Source organism: Pseudophryne corroboree, chromosome 3, assembly GCF_028390025.1.
Source record: "Pseudophryne corroboree isolate aPseCor3 chromosome 3, aPseCor3.hap2, whole genome shotgun sequence".
NCBI classification, from domain to species: domain Eukaryota; kingdom Metazoa; phylum Chordata; class Amphibia; order Anura; family Myobatrachidae; genus Pseudophryne; species Pseudophryne corroboree.
Genome location: NC_086446.1, coordinates 4794011 through 4815018, shown reverse-complemented (window position 1 = coordinate 4815018; position 21008 = coordinate 4794011). Strand labels below are relative to the sequence as shown.

Sequence of the window (21008 nt, the reverse complement as noted above, 5' to 3'; positions counted from 1 at the left end):
CTTCTGCGCATGCGGTGCAGTGCGCGACGTACTTTCACAACGGGCAAAGTATTTTTACACAAGGTCTAGCGAAGCTTTTCAGTCGCAATGGCAGCCGCAGAGTGAGTGACAGGAAGTGGGCGTTTCTGGGTGTCAACTGACCGTTTTCAGGGAGTGTTCGAAAAAACGCAGGCGTGCCAGGAAAAAGGCAGGTGTGGCTAGGCGAACGCAGGGCGTGTTTGTGACATCAGAACAGGAACTGAACAGTCTGAAGTGATCACAAGCGCTGAGTAGGTCTGGAGCTACTCTGAAACTGCACAATTTTTTTTTTGCAGCCGCTCTGCGATCCTTTCGTTCGCACTTCTGCTAAGCTAAAATACACTCCCAGAGGGAGGTGGCATAGCGTTTGCACGGCTGCTAAAACTGCTAACGAGCGATCAACTAGGAATGAGCCCCAACGTGCAATGCACAGGGGCAGATATAACATGTGCAGAGAGTATTAGATTTGGGCGGGTTGTATTCAAATTGAAATCTAAATTGCAATGTAAAAATAAAACAGCCAGTATTTACCCTGCACAGAAACAATATAACCCACCCAAATCTAACTCTCTGCACATGTTACATCTGTCCCACCTGCAGTGAACATGGAGGTGATAGCGCTAGCCTCAGCACAGTCTGGTCACTAAAGAAAAGTCCTTCAATTATCAAGTCACCTCTTTGAAGCAGGGGCCAACGCGTTGGGAGAACACTTAATGAAACAAACGCACAGGATATGTCTCACAAGTATTCTGCTTTATTTAGTTAAAAAACACATTTATAGGCATATAGTGTACATCTGGTTTTAATTGTCCAGCTCACATTTCTCTCTCCAAAGGAGGGGGCACGGTTATTTTCCATTCATTTCGTAACATACATTGCACAATATTCAGTAAATCCTATAGCATAATCATCTCATACATTGTCAATTCTTTTCTGCTACGTTAGCATTTCTTTAGCACAGACTATTTATTGTTCCTACGTTTTTCCATAGACTGCATACAGCCATTTTCTGTCGTCGTGGACAATACATGATGAATACCAGATGTTAGTTTTTTCTCTAAAAATCAGTATGAAGACTTCTTAGCTTATGTTTCATATACCTTCGTTTAGAATATGTCCAAGCTTTATTTAAACACATTACTTTCTTATATAAAAAGCATTTGGATTATTATAACCCAATATAGTGGCTAATTATTAACGCTATCAGAGGTAAATTTACTAAGATAAGAGTTCTATTTAAGTTGGGATGTTGCCCATAGCAACCAATCAGATTCCAGGTATTATCTTCTATGAGGTGCTAGATAAATGAGAAGTAGATTCTGATTGGTTGCTATGGGCAACATCCCATCATAAATAGAACTCCCATCTTAGTAAATTTACCCCATGGTTTTGCCCAACTGCTAACAACTTTGCTGCTGCGATCAACTCAGAATTACCCCCATGTACCTTGCTGATAACAGCTATAATCACTGCCATACAGTAATCACACCGCCATACAGTAATCGCCATATAGTAATCACCACATGACCACACAGTAATCACTACACCGCCATACAGTAATCACACCGCCATGCAGTAATCCCCACATGGCCAGACAAAACTCCCCACATTGACATACAGTAATCACTACACGGCCATACAGTAATCCCCACACGGCCACAGTGTGATTACCACACTGCCATACAGTAATCACACAGCCATACAGTAATCACCACACTGCCATACAGTAATCACACAGCCATACAGTAATCCTCACACGGCCATACATTAATCACTACACCGCCATACAGTAATCACCACACCGCCATACAGTAATCACTACACGGCCATACAGTAATCCCCACATGGCTAGACAAAACTCCCCACATTGACATACAGTAATCACTATACTGCCATACAGTAATCACACTGCCATACAGTAATCACCACACCGCCATAAAGTAATCACTACACTGTCATACAGTAATCACTACACTGCCATACAGTAATCACTACACCGCCATACAGTAATCCCCACACGGCCACACAGTAATCACTACACCGCCATACAGTAATCCTCACACGGCCATACAGTAATCACCACACTGCCATACCGTAATCACTACACGGCCACACAGTAATCGCTACATGGCCATACAGTAATCACAAGGCCACACAGTAATCACTACACCGCCATACAGTAATCACCACACCGTGATACAGTAATCACATGGCCATACAGTAATCGCCACACAGTAATTAACACACGGTCACACAGTAATCACCACACCATACAGTAATCGCTACACTGTCATACAGTATTCACACCGCCAAACAGTAATTCCCACAACAGCAGAGGCAGATTGATTCATGAGGAATAGTATAAAATAGGATTGTAATTACCTACCGGTAAATCCTTTTCTCGTATTCCGTAGAGGATGCTGGGGTTCCATTTAGTACCATGGGGTATAGACTGGTCCACCAGGAGCCAAGGGCACTTTAAGAGTTTAATAGTGTGGGCTGGTTCCTCCCTCTATGCCCCTCCTACCAGACTCGGTCTAGAAACTGTGCCCGAGGAGACGGACATACTTCGAGAGAAGGAAATACAGACATAGTGGTGAGATTCACACCAGCACACACATAACAAAAGGAAAGCCAAGCTAACCAACTTGAAATGATTCAGCAACAGCTGAACCACAGTACTTAACCAAGTAACAATGCAGGAAAATGAAGCGATGGGTGGGCGTCCAGCATCCTCTATGGACTACGAGAAAAGGATTTACCGGTAGGTAATTAAATTCCTATTTTCTCTTACGTCCAAGAGGATGCTGGGGTCCATTTAGTACCATGGGGATGTACCAAAGCTCCCAGTACGGGAGGGAGAGCGCGGAGGGTCCTGCAGAACAGATTGACCAAACTTAAGGTCCTCAGAGGCCAAAGTATCCAACTTGCAGAACTTGGCAAACGTGTTCAAACCTGACCAAGTAACTGCACGGCAAAGTTGTAAAGCCGAGACACCCTGGGCAGCCGCCCAGGAAGAACCCACTTTACGAGTAGAGTGGGCCTTAAGAGATCTTGGACACAGCAAGCCTGCCGTAGAATAAGCATGCTGGATGGTAAACCTGATCCAGCGAGAAATCGTCTGCTTAGAAGCAGGACACCCAACCTTGTTGGGATCATTAAGGACAAACAGAGCATCTGACTATCTGTGACGAGAAGTTCTCTTCACATAAATCTTCAAAGTCCTCACAACATCCAAGGACTTTGAGGTAATTGAGGTGTCAGTAGCCACTGACACCACAACAGGTTGGTTGATATAAAAGGCCGACGCAACCTTTGGAAGAAATCGCTGACGCATTCTGAGCTCAGCCCTATCTTCATGGAAAATCAAGTAGGGGTTCTTGCAGGACAATGCCTCCAATTCTGACACACTCCTAGTAGATGCCAATGCCAATAGTGTGACCACCTTCCAAGTAAGAAACTTGACATCCACCTCCTGTAAAGGCTCGAACCAATCAGATTGCAGGAACTGCAGCACCACATTAAGATCCCACGGTGCCGTAGAAGGCACAAAAGGTGGTTGGATGTGCAGAACCCCTTTCAAGAAAGTCTGAACCTCAGGGAGAGCAGCCAATTGTTTCTGGAAGAAAATGGACAAGGCCGAAATCTGAACTTTAATGGAGCCCAAGCGTAGGCCCACATCCACACCTGCTTGTAGAAAAAGAGGAGAAACTGTTCTAGTTGAAACTCCACCGTAGGAAACTTCTTGGATTCACACCAAGACACATACTTTTTCCAAATCCGATGGTAATGTTTAGACATTACTCCCTTCCTAGCCTGTATCAGGGTAAGAATTACTTTTTTCGGAATGTCCTTCCAAGCTAATATCACGTGTTCAACCTCCATGACGTCAAACGTAGTCGCGGTAAGTCTTGATAAGCGAACGCCCCCTGTTACAGAAGGTCCTTGCGAAGAGGAAGAGGCCTCGGATCCTCCAGCAGTTATTCCAGAAGATCTGCGTACCAAGCCCTCCGTGACCAGTCCGGAGCAATGAGGATCGCCTGAACTCTTGTTCTTTGTACAAGTTTAGTATTCCTGGAATGAGTGGAAGTGGAGGGAACACAAACACTGACTTAAACACCCACGGTTTTACCAGGGCATCCACCGCCACTGCTTGTGGGTCTCTCTTGTTGAGGCGGGAGGCCTTCATGTTTATTTGAGGTACACCCCAACGACCTGTTACCTCCTTGTACACCTCTGGGTGGAGGCCCCATTCTCTTGGATGGAGATCGTGTCTGCTGAGGAAGTCCGCTTCCCAGTTGTCCACTCCCGGAATGCAGATCGCTGACAGCGCTACCGCGTGCTTTTCTGCCCAGAGAAGGATTCTTGTTATCTCAGACATTGCGGCTCTGCTCTTCGTTCCGCCCTGTCAGTTTATGTAGGACACCGTCGTTACATTGTCCGACTGAACCTGAATGGCCTGATCTAGTAGAAGATGTGCCGCTTGTAGAAGGCCGTTGTACATGGCCCTTAGTTACAGAATGTTTATCAGAAGGATGGATTCCAGACTTGACCACTTTCCTTTGAAGTTTTCCCCTTGGGTGACTGCTCCCCAACCTCTGAGACTTGCATCCATGGTTAGTTGGTTCTAATTCTGAATCCCGAACCTTCGCCCCTTGAGAAGGTGAGAAGCTTGCAGCCACCAGAGGAGCGAAATTCTGGCTTTTGGTGACAGGCGAATCCACTGGTGCATGTGAAGATGAGATCCTGACCATTTGTCCAGGAGATCCAGTTGGAAGGACTGTGCATGAAATCTTCTGTATTGTAGAGCCTTGTAGGAGGCAACCATCTTCCCCAGAAGACGAATGCACTGATGAACCGATACCCGGGCAGGTTTCAGGACATCCCGGACCATCGATTGAATCACCAACGCTTTCTCCACCGGTAGAAACAACCTCTGCACTTCCGTGTCGAGGATCATCCCCAGGAAGGACAGTCTCCTTGTCGGCTCCAAATATGACTTTGGAAGGTTCAGGATCCACCCATGATCCTGGAGTAGTCGAGTTGAGAGAGCAATGCTCTGTAACAGCTTCTCCCTGGAAGATGCTTTTATCAGATCGTCCAGGTATGGAATAATGTTCACTCCCCACTTGTGGAGGAGGAGCATCACCTCTGCCACGACCTTGGTGAAGACTCTCGGTGCTGTGGAGAGGCTAAATGGCGGTGCCTGGAACTGATAGTGACAGTCCAGTAGCGCAAATCTTAGATAAGCCTGGTGAGGCGGCCAGATCGGAATGTGAAGGTACGTATCCTTAATATCCAGGGATACCAGGAATTCCCCCTCCTCCAGACCGGAGATCACCGATCTCGGAGACTCCATCTTGAATTTGAATTCTCTCAAGTAGGGGTTCAATGACTTTAGGTTTAAAATCAGCCTTACCGAACTGTCCGTGTTTCGGTACCACAAATAGGTTAGATTAATAACCCTTGCCCTTTAGGTGAGGTAGAACTGGAACAATGACACTTGTGTATTACAATTTTTGTATGGCTTCCTGTAGGATAGCACTTTCTGTCAGCAAAGCTGGTAAGCCTGATTTGAAGAATCTGTGAGGTGGGAGTGCCTGAAACTCCAGTCTGTACCCCTGGGCAATAATATCTTTCACCCAGGGGTTTAGGCAAGAGGACGCCCAGATGAGACTGAAATCTTTTAGTCTTGCTCCCACCTGCCCGATTACCAGGCTGGGAGGTCCACTGTCATGCTGAAGACTTGGAGGAAGCAGAACCTGACTCCTTTTTCTGGGAACCTGCTGTTGCAGGTTTTCTGGATTTCCCCTGACCTCCTCTAAAGAAAGTGGAAGGGGGTTTGGACCTTTTAACTTTCCCGGTCCGAAAGGACTGCATTGTAGACGTAGGATAAGATTACCTAGTCGGTGTTGTTGCTGAGGGAAGGAAGGTCAATTTACCCGCAGTTGCAGTGGAGATCCACGCATCCAATGCGTCCCCAAACAGAGCCTGACCTGTGAAGGGTAGGTTCTCCACACTTTTCTTGGATTCCGCATCCGCAGACCATTGGCGCAGCCAGAGTCCCATGCATGCTGAGACTGCCATGGAAGTAGCCCTTGCATTAAGCAGACCAAGGTCCTTCATGGCTTCCACCATGAAACCTGCAGAATCCTGTATGTGAAGTAAAAACAATTCAACGTCACTCCTATCCAAAGTATCTAATTCCTCTAGTAATGTGCCTGACCACTTTACTGTGGCTTTAGAAATCCACGCACAAGCAATAGTGGGCCTTAATGACACGCCTGTAGCTGTGTATAGTGATTTGAGCGTAGTCTCAATCTTGCGGTCAGCCGACTCTTTTAAAGCGGTTGAACCAGGGACAGATAAAACCACCTTTGTAGACAACCTAGACACAGAAGCATCTACTGTAGGTGGGTTTTCCCACTTTTTCCTGTCTTCAGGGAAGGGAAAAGCAATCCCTTTTTGGGAGCTGGAATTTTTACTCCGGGCTTTCCCAGGATTTTTCAAACAAGGAGTTTAACTCCTTAGAAGCGGGGAAGGTAAGCCGAGGATTTCTTATTTCTGTAAAGTAATCCTCCTCTACCTGCTCAGGTACTTTCGCAGTAATGTATAAAATGTCCCTAATGGCCTCAATCATGAGTTGCACCCCCTTAGCAAGGGATGCATTTCCCCCCAGCATATCCCCATCACCGTCCCCTGTATCAGAGTCGGTGTCCGTATCAGCCTGCATTATCTGGGCAAAGGCACGCTTTTTAGGATATGTAATAGGGGCCTTAGATGAGGTAGTGGGAGCTGAACACTTAGGAACCTCCTAGGAGCTCACCTAGCTGTGACCGGCTCCTCCGGGCACATTTTCTAAACTTAGTCTGGTAGGAGGGGCATAGAGGGAGGAGCCAGCCCACACTATTAAACTCTTAAAGTTCCCATAGCTCCTAGAGGACCCGTCTATACCCCATGGTACTAAATGGAACCCCAGCATCCTCTAGGACGTAAGAGGGAAAAATAAGTTTTTACTGTAATCCACCAACTCTGTTTATTTTATAGATTTTATGATTACATTGTGATGTTTTATTGAAATATTAAAATACATTAGAACAATACATAGCCTGTGACATGAGACATACTGACTGATGTTTATTTTTTGGATAAAATATTCTCACTTGCAAAAACACAAAGTACCACCTGAGTAACTCCACTTACTCAGGTCATGGAAATGGCTTCTCACCTATGTGACTTCTCTGATGTGATTCAAGATCTGATTTCTCTCTAAAATATTTGCCACTCAGAACATGGAAATGGTTTCTCACCTGTGTGACTCCTCTGATGTCTACAAAGATGTGATTTATTGCTAAAACATTTCCCACACTCAGAACATGTATAAGGCTTCTCACCTGTGTGACCTCTCTCATGTAAAACAAGATGTGATGTCTGTGTAAAACATTTCCCACACTCAGAGCATGGAAATGGCTTCTCACCTGTGTGACTTCTCTGATGCATAACAAGATTTGATTGAACAGTAAAACATTTCCCACACTCAGAACATGGAAATGGCTTCTCACCTGTGTGATTTCTCTGATGTCTAACAAGATATGATTTCTTTATATAACATTTCCCACACTCAGAGCATGGAAATGGCTTCTCACCTGTGTGACTTCTCTGATGCATAACAAGATTTGATTGAACAGTAAAACATTTCCCACACTCAGAACATGGAAATGGCTTCTCACCTGTGTGATTTCTCTGATGTCTAACAAGATATGATTTCTTTATAAAACATTTCCCACACTCAGAGCATGGAAATGGCTTCTCACCTGTGTGACTTCTCTGATGTGATGCAAGATCTGATTTCTCTCTAAAATATTTCCCACACTCAGAACATGGAAATGGTTTCTCACCTGTGTGACTCCTCTGATGTCTACAAAGATGTGATTTATTGCTAAAACATTTCCCACACTCAGAACATGTATAAGGCTTCTCACCTGTGTGACCTCTCTCATGTAAAACAAGATGTGATTTCTGTGTAAAACATTTCCCACACTCAGAGCATGGAAATGGCCTCTCACCTTTGTGACTTCTCTGATGTGTAACAAGAGCTGATTTGTCTGTAAAACATTTCCCACACTCAGAACATGGAAATGGCCTCTCACCTGCGTGACTTCTCTGATGTCTAACAAGATGTGATTTCTTTATAAAACATTTCCTACACTCAGAACATGGAAATGGCTTCTCACCTGTGTGACTTCTCTGATGTGTAACAAGAGATGATTTCCATGTAAAATATTTCCCACACTCAGAACATGTATAAGGCTTCTCACCCGTGTGACTTCTCTCATGTAAAACAAGATGTGATTTCTGTGTAAAACATTTCCCACACTCAGAGCATGGAAATGGCTTCTCACCTGTGTGACTTCTCTGATGTATAACAAGATTTGATTGAACAGTAAAACATTTCCCACACTCAGAACATGTAAATAGCCTCTCACCTTTGTGACTTCTCTGATGTGTAACAAGAGCTGATTTGTCTGTAAAACATTTCCCACACTCAGAACATGGAAATGGCCTCTCACCTGCGTGACTTCTCTGATGTCTAACAAGATGTGATTTCTTTATAAAACATTTCCTACACTCAGAACATGGAAATGGCTTCTCACCTGTGTGACTTCTCTGATGTGTAACAAGATGTGATTTCCATGTAAAACATTTCCCACACTCAGAACATGGAAATGGCCTCTCACCTGGCTGATGGGTAATAACCTGTGTATACTGTGTAAAACATTTGGCATCTACAGTAGAGGGTAACTCTGTATCTACTGTAAGTGATGTAACAGATGCACCAATATCAGAGTTATCAGGGGAACATTCCCCAGGATCAGAGGGATTAGGTGATATATCTGCACGGTGATGTGCTGCCTGTGTAACTGGGGTAAGAGGGATTTCTTCTGGAGATTCTTGGGTGACATATTTTTCTTCTATTTCTCCATCTGGCAATAGAATCAGATGGTCCTCTGAGACATTCCGGCTGCCACATCCACCTGTGGGAATAAATTCAGATCAAAACCAAATAAACATCGGCAGAGAGATGAACATAGCTAGGAACAGGAAAAGCACATGCAAAACTCTAACAGCAATGTGTGCGAATGCTAGGACCATGTGAGTAGCCCTAGGGTCATACAGAATGGCCGCAGGAACTGAGACGCTGGCGTCATGTTTTCTGCATATGAGATCACAGATATCACCAGAGACATGCCCCGAAAACTGTGTGTGCTGCCACTCCCTGTAACTGCCTTATGTGGTCTCTGTCAATCAGTTTGCAAATAAATCTTCACTGCGAGTGACATCACAAAGGTGCCTTGGTGCAGTGAGAGTGTAACGTATGCAGAGGTGCCGATAATCGATGAACTCTGCAAACATCGGTATTGTGTACATCTCTGAACTAGGCCCTTTGGTTTTGTATTGGAATCTCATTCTCTCATGACCTAAACATATTGCCCCAAATCGGGCTGGGAGCTGTGATGCCTCAGACTGGGCTGAGACTGGTGACGCCTCTGACCGGGCTGAGACTGGTGATGCCTCTGACCGGGCTGGGACTGGAGAGGACTGTGACTCTGATGAGATTGGAGATGACTGGGCTGGGACCAGTGATGCCTCTGACTGGGCTGGTACTGGAGGTGACTGGGATGTGACTGGAAATGTCTGTGACTGGACAACACAGAACAGGAAAGAGGATGTCCAGGTGAATGAGCTTTGGATAATTAGCAGGAACTTGCACATGTAGCAGGTGGATAACCTGCAGGATGTGAGAACAGGATCACACTAATGTATCTGTAATCAGTGACGTGCAGGTGGGGCAGCTCTAAGCTGAGACACAGGTAATAGCAGGAGCTAGGAACACAGAGACTTAGCTGAGTAGATGTACAAGATTCTCAGGGATAATCTGTAGCTTGGAAAGTGTAGCAGCCCTGTGTTAGGGTCTCCTGCCCTGTGCTGCCACGTCGTCATGGCAACCGGGAGACAAGTGCTAGCGGAGTAACCTGAGCGCAGCTGATACTCCGGTTCAGATCTTTTGCTGTGCAGTGGTTACAGGCTCTGTGCACGGCAGGGGATACGGTGCTGGTTTTTGTGCTCACAGTCTGTGAGGTCTGAGTGGGGTGTGGACAGCACCTGCTATATAAACCCTCTTCACAGGTTAGGCAGATGCTGCTGAATCTTTGTTGGTTAGTCAGTTCCTGAAAGTTAGCTAGTGCTGTGTAACTTTGTATTTGTTTGTTGCTTACTGCAAATAGGCCTTGGGATTTGGTACTACACTCTGCCAATCCAGACCTAGCAGTAAGACTGGAGTCAGTCGTTTAACCTGCTGGGGTTCTTTTGCTACTCTGTGAACCTAGCAAGTTTGCGGCTGTATTCTCAGACTTGCCTGCCAAAATCCTTTCTCACTGTGCAAGGTGTTCAGGTGTCAGTTTAGTGGCAGTAAGCTGAACCAGTGCACTGCAAGTGAGGACTAGGATTGTGGAGACTCTCCTTGTGTCTATTATTCCATCTCTGACAAAGGAGTTTACTGCCACACCCGCTGGTAACCCTTGAGGGTTTTGCTGTTGCCCTTAGCAACAGCATTTCGTGTTCTCTACGTATTAAATCACAACATCTCGCTTCTTTCCATCTGAGCATTCCTAATACTAGGGAGACACCAAGTTTCTTATCCTTTGGGCTTCTCTGTTTACTTTGTGTTTATTTTGTTACTCTATCACCTTCTGTGTATGTAATGTCATATTCCCCAGTCTGTCTGTGAGTTCATTTGTTTTGCATCCCTCTCGTTCAGACACCAGTACATTCCTGCAGGCACTGGTGTGCATAACAGTTCAGACACCAGTACATTCCTGCAGGCACTGGTGTGCATAACATATTCAGCAGCCTAATACTCCTGTTGAAATTTTGTGGGAATATGGAGCATACCCCTCAAAATACTTTGCAACAGGTGGTCGATCAGGTGCAGGTCCTGACTCGACAATTTAATGATTTGTCCATTAAAATGCACACCTCGCAGGCTGCTGGCGGAGCTCCCGCAGCAGCAGCATCTTCAGGGGTTAAGGAGCCGAAAGTAAATCTCCCGGATCGTTTTTCTGGAGATCGCTCGCAATTCTTTTGTTTCAAGGAGAGCTGCAAGCTATATTTCCGGCTTAGGCCTCAGTCTTCTGGGTCGGAGATTCAGCGGGTGGGCATAGTGATTTCCTTGCTACGAGACCCACAGGTCTGGGCATAGGGGTTGCAGCCTGACTGTCCGTCGCTTAAAAGTGTTGATGCCTTTTTTACGGCACTGGGCATGTTGTATGATGACCCTGACAAGACGGCCTCAGCCGAGGCTCAGATTTCGATCCTTAAGCAAGGGCGAAGGCCAGTTGAGGTTTATTGTACGGAGTTTCGGAGGTTGGCCCATGATACCCAGTGGAATGACCCAGCCCTGAGACACCAGTACCGAAGAGGTCTTTCTAACCAGATAAAAGACCAACTGGTACAATATCCCTTGCCTGATAGCTTGGATCAGCTCATGCAGTTATCCATCCGGGTGGATAGACGGCAGAGAGAGCGTAGGCTTGAAAGGGAGACTGAGGTTTCCTTCTTTCCCAAGGGAACCTCAGACTCTGAGGAATTTTCCGAGGAGCCAATGCAGATTGGGGCTACTCTCCTCTCCTCGCATGAGAAGACGCGGAGGAGACAGCAGGGGTTGTGTTTGTACTGTGGGAATAAAGGTCATGTGGTAGTATCATGCCCAGAAAAGCCGGAAAACTTCAGGGCCTGAGGGTGATGGGAAATATCCTGTCAGGCCAGAAGTCAGAATTTCCCAAGAAGACTTTTATCATTCCGGTGACCTTGAAGATCCTCGGTCAAACTGTCAAGACTGAGGCCTTTGTGGACAGTGGGGCCGACGGGGTTTTTATGGACCGCCAATTCGCCCTGAAACACTCTGTTCCCTTAGTACCCTTGGCATCGGAAATTGAGATTTGTGGGTTAAACGGGGAACCATTATCCCAGGGTAAAATTACCTCTTGCACTAGCCAGATTTCTTTGTTTATTGGAGCCACACACTCTGAAAAATTGTCCTTTTATGTGACTGTCTGTACTTTTGACCCATTGGTGTTGGGGTTACCCTGGTTAAGGGCCCATAATCCTCAATTTGACTGGGTCTCCGGGGAGATTCTTAGTTGGGGTACTGATTGTTTCAGGAGTTGCTTGAGCCTTCCAGTCAGGCTTTCGCAGCTAAGTTTGCCAGGATTGCCAGGATGTTATGCAGATTTTACGGACGTGTTCTCCAAAAAAGTTGCAGAGGTACTACCTCCCCATCGCCCCTATGACTGTGCCATTGATTTGTTGCCGAATGCTAAGCTTCCCAAGAGCAGGTTGTACTCCCTGTCAAGTCCTGAGACTCAGGCTATGGCAGAGTACATTCAGGAGAACTTGGCTAAGGGATTTATCAGACCTTCACAGTCTCCAGTTGGGTCGGGGTTCTTCTTCGTGGGTAAAAAGGACGGTTCGTTGCGACCCTGCATCGACTTCAGGGAATTGAACCGTATCACGATTAAAAACTCATACCCACTGCCTCTCATTTCGGTCTTGTTTGACCAGCTTCGTACTGCCACCATTTTTTCTAAGATTGACCTACGCGGTGCGTACAATCTAATCCGCATAAGAGAGGGGGATGAATGGAAGACTGCCTTTAATACCCACTCAGGGCATTATGAATATTTGGTGATGCCTTTTGGGCTTTGTAATGCCCCGGCAGTCTTCCAGGACTTCATGAACGATGTGCTCAGGGAATATTTGGATAGATTCTTGGTTGTATACTTAGATGACATCCTAATCTTCTCCCTTTCCCTGGAGGAACATCGGAAGCATGTACGCTTAGTCCTCCAGAAACTCAGAGACCACCGGTTTGGGGCGAAGCTGGAGAAGTGCGAATTTGAAGTTCAGCAAATCGCATTTCTAGGATATATTATCTCCCCAGAAGGTTTCCAAATGGAGGGTTCCAAGGTACAGGCAGTCCTGGTTTGGGTGCAGCCCACTAGTTTGAAGGCGCTTCAGCGTTTTCTGGGCTTTGCAAATTTTTATAGACGATTTATCGCTGGATTTTCGTCTATAGTGGCGCCCTTGGTGGCACTCACTAAGAAAGGGGCGGATGTTGCTCACTGGTCTTGTGAGGCCAAAGCGGCTTTTGCCCGACTCAAAAGGGCATTTGTCTCGGCCAAGGTGCTGCGACACCCAGATCCAGAGCGTCCTTTTGTGATGGAGGTGGATGCCTCTGAGGTGGGTATTGGGGCAGTGCTCTCTCAGCTAGGGGTGTCTGATAATCGCCTTCTTCCCTGTGCTTACTTTTCCTGTAAATTTTCGCCTGCCGAGATGAATTATGACGTGGGTAACCGGCAATTGTTGGCTATTAAGGATGCACTCGAGGAGTGGAGACACTGGCTTGAGGGGGCTAAGTTTGTGGTCTCAATTCTCACCGACCATAAGAATTTGGCATATTTAGAGTCAGCGAAGCGCTTCAATGCCAGGCAGGCACGATGGGCTTTGTTTTTTGCTCGCTTTAATGTTTTGATAACATATCGCCCTGGGTCAAAAAACATCAAGGCTGATGCGCTCTCGCAGAGTTTTGCTCCAATCCAGGAGACCACCGAGGAGCCATTGCCCATTGTGTCCCCATCATGTATTAAAGTGGGCATTACCCAGGACCTCTTGTCATTAGTCCTTAGAGCACAGGAGCAGGCTCCGCCAGACCTTCCGGTAGGTCTTTTGTTTGTGCCTCCTAGGTTAAGACAGCGAGTGTTCCTGGAATTCCATGCCAAGAAGTCGGCAGGTCACCCGGGTATTGCCAGAACTCGGGAGTTGCTATCTAGGGCGGTGTGGTGGCCCTCGGTGGCTAGGGATGTGGATCAGTGGGTTCGGGTATGTGACATCTGTGCCCGAAATAAGACTCCTAGAGGGGTTCCTGTTGGCCCATTACATCCACTCTCTATTCCATCTAAGCCATGGACCCACATTTCAATGGATTTTGTGGTGGACTTGCCCAAATCCTCGGGGATGACAGCCATCTGGGTTGTCGTTGACAGGTTTTCGAAGATGGCGCACTTCGTTCCACTGGTTGGGCTGCCATCGGCCAGACGCCTGTCTGAATTATTTATGCTGCATGTTGTGCGCCTCCACGGGTTGCCACTTGATGTGGTCTCTGACCGCGGGTCCCAGTTTGTGGCCAAATTCTGGAGGGCATTTTGTTCCGATCTCCAGATTTCTGTCAGCTTTTCGTCAGGCTACCACCCGCAGTCTAATGGGCAGACTGAAAGGGTGAACCAGTCCTTGGAGCAGTTCCTCAGGTGTTATGTCTCCAAGTGTCAAACTGACTGGGTTGCTCATCTGTCCATGGCGGAGTTTGCCTATAACAACGCGGCTCACTCTGCTACAGGGATCTCTCCCTTCCTTTGTGTGTATGGGCATCATCCTAAGGCCAATTCTTTTGACCCCCTGGACTCCACGCCTGGTGGTTCCTCTGTGGTTTCGGTCCTTAGAGGTATTTGGAGGAAAGTGAAGAAAGCCCTTGTGTCTGTGTCATTAGTGACCAAAAGGGTTTTTGATAAGCGGAAAAGACCCTGCAGCTTCAAATTAGGAGACTTCGTCTGGTTGTCTACCAAGAAATTGAAGTTGAGACAGCCATCTCATAAGTTAGGCCCCCGGTTCATCGGCCCTTATAAGATCACTAGGGTTATCAATCTGGTGGCATTTCAGTTAGATCTGCCTCGTTCTTTGGGTATCAATAAAACATTTCATTGTTCCCTTTTAAAACGGGCGATTGGTAATCCTTCTTCCAGTGGAAGACCTTCCCCTCTTCTGATACGTGGCCAGAGGGAGTTTGTTGTTGAAAGGATTCTTGACTCCAAGATGGTTCGGGGTCGGCTGTCATTTTTGGTGCACTGGAAGGGGTATGGCCCGGAGGAGCGGTCGTGGGTGCGCAGTTGTGATCTTCATGCCCCCAGACTGGTACGCTCTTTCTTCGCGCAGTTCCCCGATAAACCCGGTGGTAGGGGTACTTTGACCCCTCGTCAGAGGGGGGGTACTGTTAGGGTCTCCTGCCCTGTGCTGCCACGTCGTCATGGCAACCGGGAGACAAGTGCTAGCGGAGTAACCTGAGCGCAGCTGATACTCCGGTTCGGGTCTTTTGCTGTGCAGTGGTTACAGGCTCTGTGCACGGCAGGGGATCCGGTGCTGGTTTTTGTGCTCACAGTCTGTGAGGTCTGAGTAGGGCGTGGACAGCACCTGCTATATAAACCCTCTTCTCAGGTTAGGCAGATGCTGCTGAATCTTTGTTGGTTAGTCAGTTCCTGAAAGTTAGCTAGTACTGTGTAACTTTGTATTTGTTTGTTGCTTACTGCAAATAGGCCTTGGGATTTGGTACTACACTCTGCCAATCCAGACCTAGCAGTAAGACTGGAGTCAGTCGTTTAACCTGATGGGGTTCTTTTGCTACTCTGTGAACCTAGCAAGTTTGCGGCTGTATTCTCAGACTTGCCTGCCAAAATACTTTCTCACTGTGCAAGGTGTTCAGGTGTCAGTTTAGTGGCAGTAAGCTGAACCAGTGCACTGCAAGTGAGGACTAGGATTGTGGAGACTCTCCTTGTGTCTATTATTCCATCTCTGACCAAGGAGTTTACTGCCACACCCGTTGGTAACCCTTTAGGGTTTTGCTGTTGCCCTTACCAACAGCATTTCGGGTTCTCTACGTATTAAATCACAACATCTCGCTTCTTTCCATCTGAGCATTCCTAATACTAGGGAGATACCCAGTTTCTTAGCCTTTGGGCTTCTCTGTTCACTTTGTGTTTATTTTGTTACTCTATCACCTTCTGTGTATGTAATGTCATATTCCCCAGTCTGTCTGTGAGTTCATTTGTTTTGCATCCCTCTCCGTTCAGACACCAGTACATTCCTGCTGGCACTGGTGTGCATAACACCCTGATACTTGCACACAATAAAGTCCAGCAATACTGAGACACTGATATATCACTAGGAATTGCAGACTTGCTCCTAAACAGGAGCCAAGTATTCAGCAATGTGACTTATTGCTCTGGCAGTGAGTAAATGGACAGGAAAGGTTTATATAGGAGCTGCAGGTCACAGATTGGCTGCCAGAGACAGCTGAGGCATGCAGCACTCTGGAGGAGATGCAGTCAGCTGACAAGATCCATCATGGTGACATCCTTTATCAGCTCAACAAGTGCAACAAGAAAACCTGACCTGCAGAACAGGTATGTGTTGAATCGCTTAGTACATCAGCCGCCTAGCGAATTCGCACAACAGTGATAAGGTCTAAATTAGGCCCTAAACCACTTGGAATGGAAGAACCCCAGTTCCCCAGCCCCGGAGACTGGCATCCGTAGTCACCAGAATACAGTCACAAACTGTAAAGAAGAGACCTTGGCTGAGATGTCTGGAATCCAGCCACCAAATGAGGGAGAAAACAGGATTTTAATACATACCGGTAAATCCTTTTCTCTTAGTCCGTAGAGGATGCTGGGGACTCCAAAAGGACCATTGGGTATAGACGGGACCCGCAGGAGACATGGGCACTTTAAGACTTTAAATGGGTGTGAACTGGCTCCTCCCTCTATGCCACTCCTCCAGACCTCAATTATAGGAACTGTGCCCAGGGAGACAGACATTTCGAGGAAAAAGGATTTTAGTTAAACCAATGGTGAGATACACACCAGCTCACACCACCACACACCGTACAACATGGCTTTCAACTAACACCAGTCTACGGCATGAACCAAAATCAGCAACAGGCTGATCTTAACCGAAACACAACCATCGTGTAACCTAAGCAATAACTACTAACAAGTACTGCAGATAGAGTCTGCACTGGGACGGGCGCCCAGCATCCTCTACGGACTAAGAGAAAAGGATTTACCGGTAGGTATTAAAATCCTATTTTCTCATACGTCCTAGAGGATGCTGGGGACTCCAAAAGGACCATGGGGCCATTAATACATTGTTGCCATTAATACAATTACACTGCTGTTGCCAATCTCTTTTAGTAAGTGGATTCTATCCATCCTCTATTTTAGTGTGTGGAATACACAGATTTTTATTTATTTAGTTATTTATGTATGTGTGTCAATTTATTTGAGTAAAATAATTGTATATAAATCAAGGCAGACTCTTTGTTGTTGATTTCGGCGGTGAGTGAAAGCGGACACATATTGATATAAATAATTACAAATGGTTTACATTTAATTCAAGCGCACCATTGTTTTCCTTTTTTTCTTTATTTAAATTGTCTGAGGATTTAGCTAATCCTTTAATGTGTGCAGCTGAAGTTAAATAAACAAACATTATTATTGGTACAATTGCGCCGGGAGTTGGGGTGTGAATAAACACCTCTCCTGTGGTTGTTATACCAAAGCTCCAGATCGGGCAGGAGAGTGCGGATGCCTCTGCAGCACCGATTGAGCAAACATGAGGTCCTCATCAGCCAGGGTATCAAACTTGTAGAACTTAGCAAAAGTGTTTGAACCTGACCAAGTAGCTGCTCGGCAAAGTTGAACCTCCGAGACTCCTTGGGCAGCCGCCCAAGATGATCCCACCTTCCTAGAAGAATGGGCCTTCACTGAATCCGGTAACAGCAATCCAGCCGTAGAATGGCATACCGAATCGTATCGCAGATCCAGCGTTCAATAGTCTGCTTAGAAGCCCCAATTTTGTTGGGAGCATACAGGATAAACAGAGCCTCTGTTTTCCTAATACAAGCCGTTCTGGCTACATACATTTTCAAAGCTCTGACTACATCGAGAGACTTTGAATCAGCCAAGGCTTCAATAGCCACAGGCACCACAATAGGCTGGTTCATGTGAAACGCAGAAACCACCTTTGGCAGAAATTGTTGACGAGTTCTCAATTCCGCTCTATCCACATGGAAGATCAAATAGGGGCTCTTGTGAGACAAAGCCGCTAATTCCAACACCCGCCTTGTGGACGCCAAAACCTAGATCAGGGTAAAGACGTGGATGTAATCTTTTTAGACTTTGCCAAAGCGTTCGATACTGTACCACACATGAGACTTATATACAAGCTACAAGAATCAGGGCTAGGAAGCACAATATGCACTTGGGTAAAAAACTGGTTAGATAATAGGAAGCAGCGCGTTGTGGTTAATGGATCTTTTTCAACTTGGACTGAAGTGCTAAGTGGTGTGCCGCAAGGCTCAGTATTAGGACCGCTATTGTTCAATATTTTCATTAACGACCTAACAGAAGGTCTAGAGAGCATGGTGTCAATTTTTGCAGATGATACCAAATTGTGTAAGGCTATAAATACAGAGGAGGATGCCGAGTCTCTTCAGAACGACTTAGTTAAATTAGAAGCATGGGCAGCCAAATGGAGAATGCGCTTCAACACAGCCAAGTGTAAGGTAATGCACTGTGGTAACAAGAACAAAAATTACACCTACCTACTAAATGGGGTAAAATTAGGGGATTCTGTACTGGAAAAGGACTTAGGTGTCCTCATAGATAGCAAGCTAAGCAGTAGGACACAAAGTAGGACTGCAGCAAAGAAGGCTAATAAGATATTAGCATGCATAAAACGGGGTATTGATGCTAGGGACGAGAGTATTATACTCCCATTATATAAATCACTAGTGAGGCCACACCTTGAATACTGTGTACAGTTCTGGGCACCGTAGTACAAAAAGGATATCCTGGAGCTTGAAAAGGTACAGAGGAGGGCGACCAAACTAATTAAGGGCATGGAGACGATGGAATACAAGGAAAGGCTTGAAAGACAAGGCATGTTTACATTGGAAAAGCGGAGACTAAGAGGGGATATGATCAACATCTACAAATATATAAGGGGACAATACACAGAGCTTGCGCGGGACCTGTTTTTGGTTAGATCAACACAGAGGACTCGTGGACACTCGCTCAGGTTAGAGGAGAGGAGATTCCGCACAATACGGCGTAAAGGCTTTTTCACGGTAAGGACAATACGTGTTTGGAGTTCCCTGCCCGAGGGAGTTGTAATGGCGGAATCTGTCAACACCTTTAAGAATGGGTTAGATAAATTCCTATTGGATAAGGATATCCAGGGGTATGGTGCATAGTCATGCATTATAGTTATTATAAATAGGGATAAAATGCAATGGCTGACAGCAGCATCAGTCAGAAATTTTAGTCAAATCATCATGCATAGGACACCACAAATAGGTTGAACTCGATGGACAATTGTCTTTTTTCAACCTCAGATACTATGTTACTATGTTACTATGTAAAAGCATGACCACTTTCCAAGTGAGAAATTTTAACTCAACCTTTCATAAAGGTTCAAACCAGTGTGACATAAGAAACTGCAATACCACGTTAAGGTCCCATGGTGCCACCGGGGACACAAATGGAGGTTGGATGTGCAGCACTCCTTTCACGAAAGTCTGAACTTCTGGAAGGGTGGCCAATTTTTTTTGAAAGAAAATCGATAAGGCCGAAATCTGCACTTTAATGGAGCCCAACTTTAGGCCCGCATCCACCCCTGCTTGCAAAAAATGGAGAAAACGACCCAGCTGAAATTCTTCCGTTGGAGCCTTCTTGGATTCACACCAAGACACATATTTTCTCCAAATATGGTGATAATGCTTCGCCGTTACTTCCTTTCTAGCTTTAAGTAGAGTGGGGGTAACTTCACTGGGAATACCCTTCCGAGCTAGGATTTGGCGTTCAATCGCCACTCCGTCAAACGCAACCGCGGTAAGTCTTGGAACATGCACGGCCCTTGCTGTAACAACACTTGTTCTTCTTATGATCCTTATCACCTTTGGAATGAGTGGAAGTGGAAGGAACACATAAACCGACTGAAACACCCATGGTGTCACCAGGGCGCCCACTGCACTGGCTTGAGGGTCCCTCGACCTGGAACAATATCTCTGAAGCTTCTTGTTGAAGCGAGACGCCATCATGTCTATTTGAGGAATTCCCCAATGGCTTGTCACTTCTGCAAAGACCTCTTGATGAAAACCCCACTCTCCTGGATGAAGATCTTGTCTGCTGAGGAAGTCTGCTTCCCAGTTGTCCACTCCTGGAATGAAGATCGCTGACAGAGCGCTTGTATGTCTTTCTGCCCAATGGAGCACCCTTGTGGCCTCTGCCATTGCTGCTCTGCTCCTTGTTCTGCCCTGGCGGTTTATGTACGCCACTGCTGTTATGTTGTCCGACTGAATCAGGATGGGCAGACCACGAAGAAGATGTTCCACTTGTAGAAGGCCATTGTAGATGGCTCTTAATTCCAGAATGTTTATGTGCAGACAAGCTTCCTGGCTTGACCATTTTCCCTGGATAATTGTGACACCCTGTTTGCGCAGGATCACCATCATTTCCGCCATTACTTTGGTGAAAACCCTTGGAGCCGTGGAATGACCAAATGGCAACATCTGAAACTGGTAATGACAATCCTGAACAGCAAACCTCAGGAAAGCCTGATGTGGAGGATGTATTGGGACATGCAAGTAGGCATCTTTTATGTCGACTGACGCCATAAAATCCCCCCATTCTAGACTGGAGATTACTGCTCGGAGAGATTACATCTTGAATTTGAATTTTTTTAGAAAGAAATTGAGGGATTTTAGGTTCAGAATCGGTCTGACCGAGTCATCCGGCTTCGGGACCACGAACAGGCTTGAATAAAAACCTTCTCCCCGTTGTGACGGGGGTACTGTGACAATAACTTGCTGTAGACACAGCTTTTGTATCGCAGCGCATACTACCTCCCTTTCCGGAAGAGAAGCTGGTAAGTCCGATTTGGAAAATCGGTAAGGGGGGCACGTCTTGAAACTCCAGTTTGTATCCTTGGACCACTATTTCTAGCACCCAAGGATCCAGAGCCGAACGAGCTCAGACCTGACTGAAGAGTTGGAGACGTGCCCCCACCGGTACGGACTCCAGCAGTGGAGCCCCAGCGTCATG

The 21008-nt window shown here is 46.2% G+C and overlaps 1 pseudogene; it reads right to left on the bottom strand.

Annotated features, from left to right (window-relative positions):
* Positions 1-750: 750 nt before the first annotated feature.
* LOC135054514 (zinc finger protein 585A-like) overlaps positions 751-21008 on the bottom strand; it is a 101139-nt pseudogene continuing 80881 nt past the window's right edge.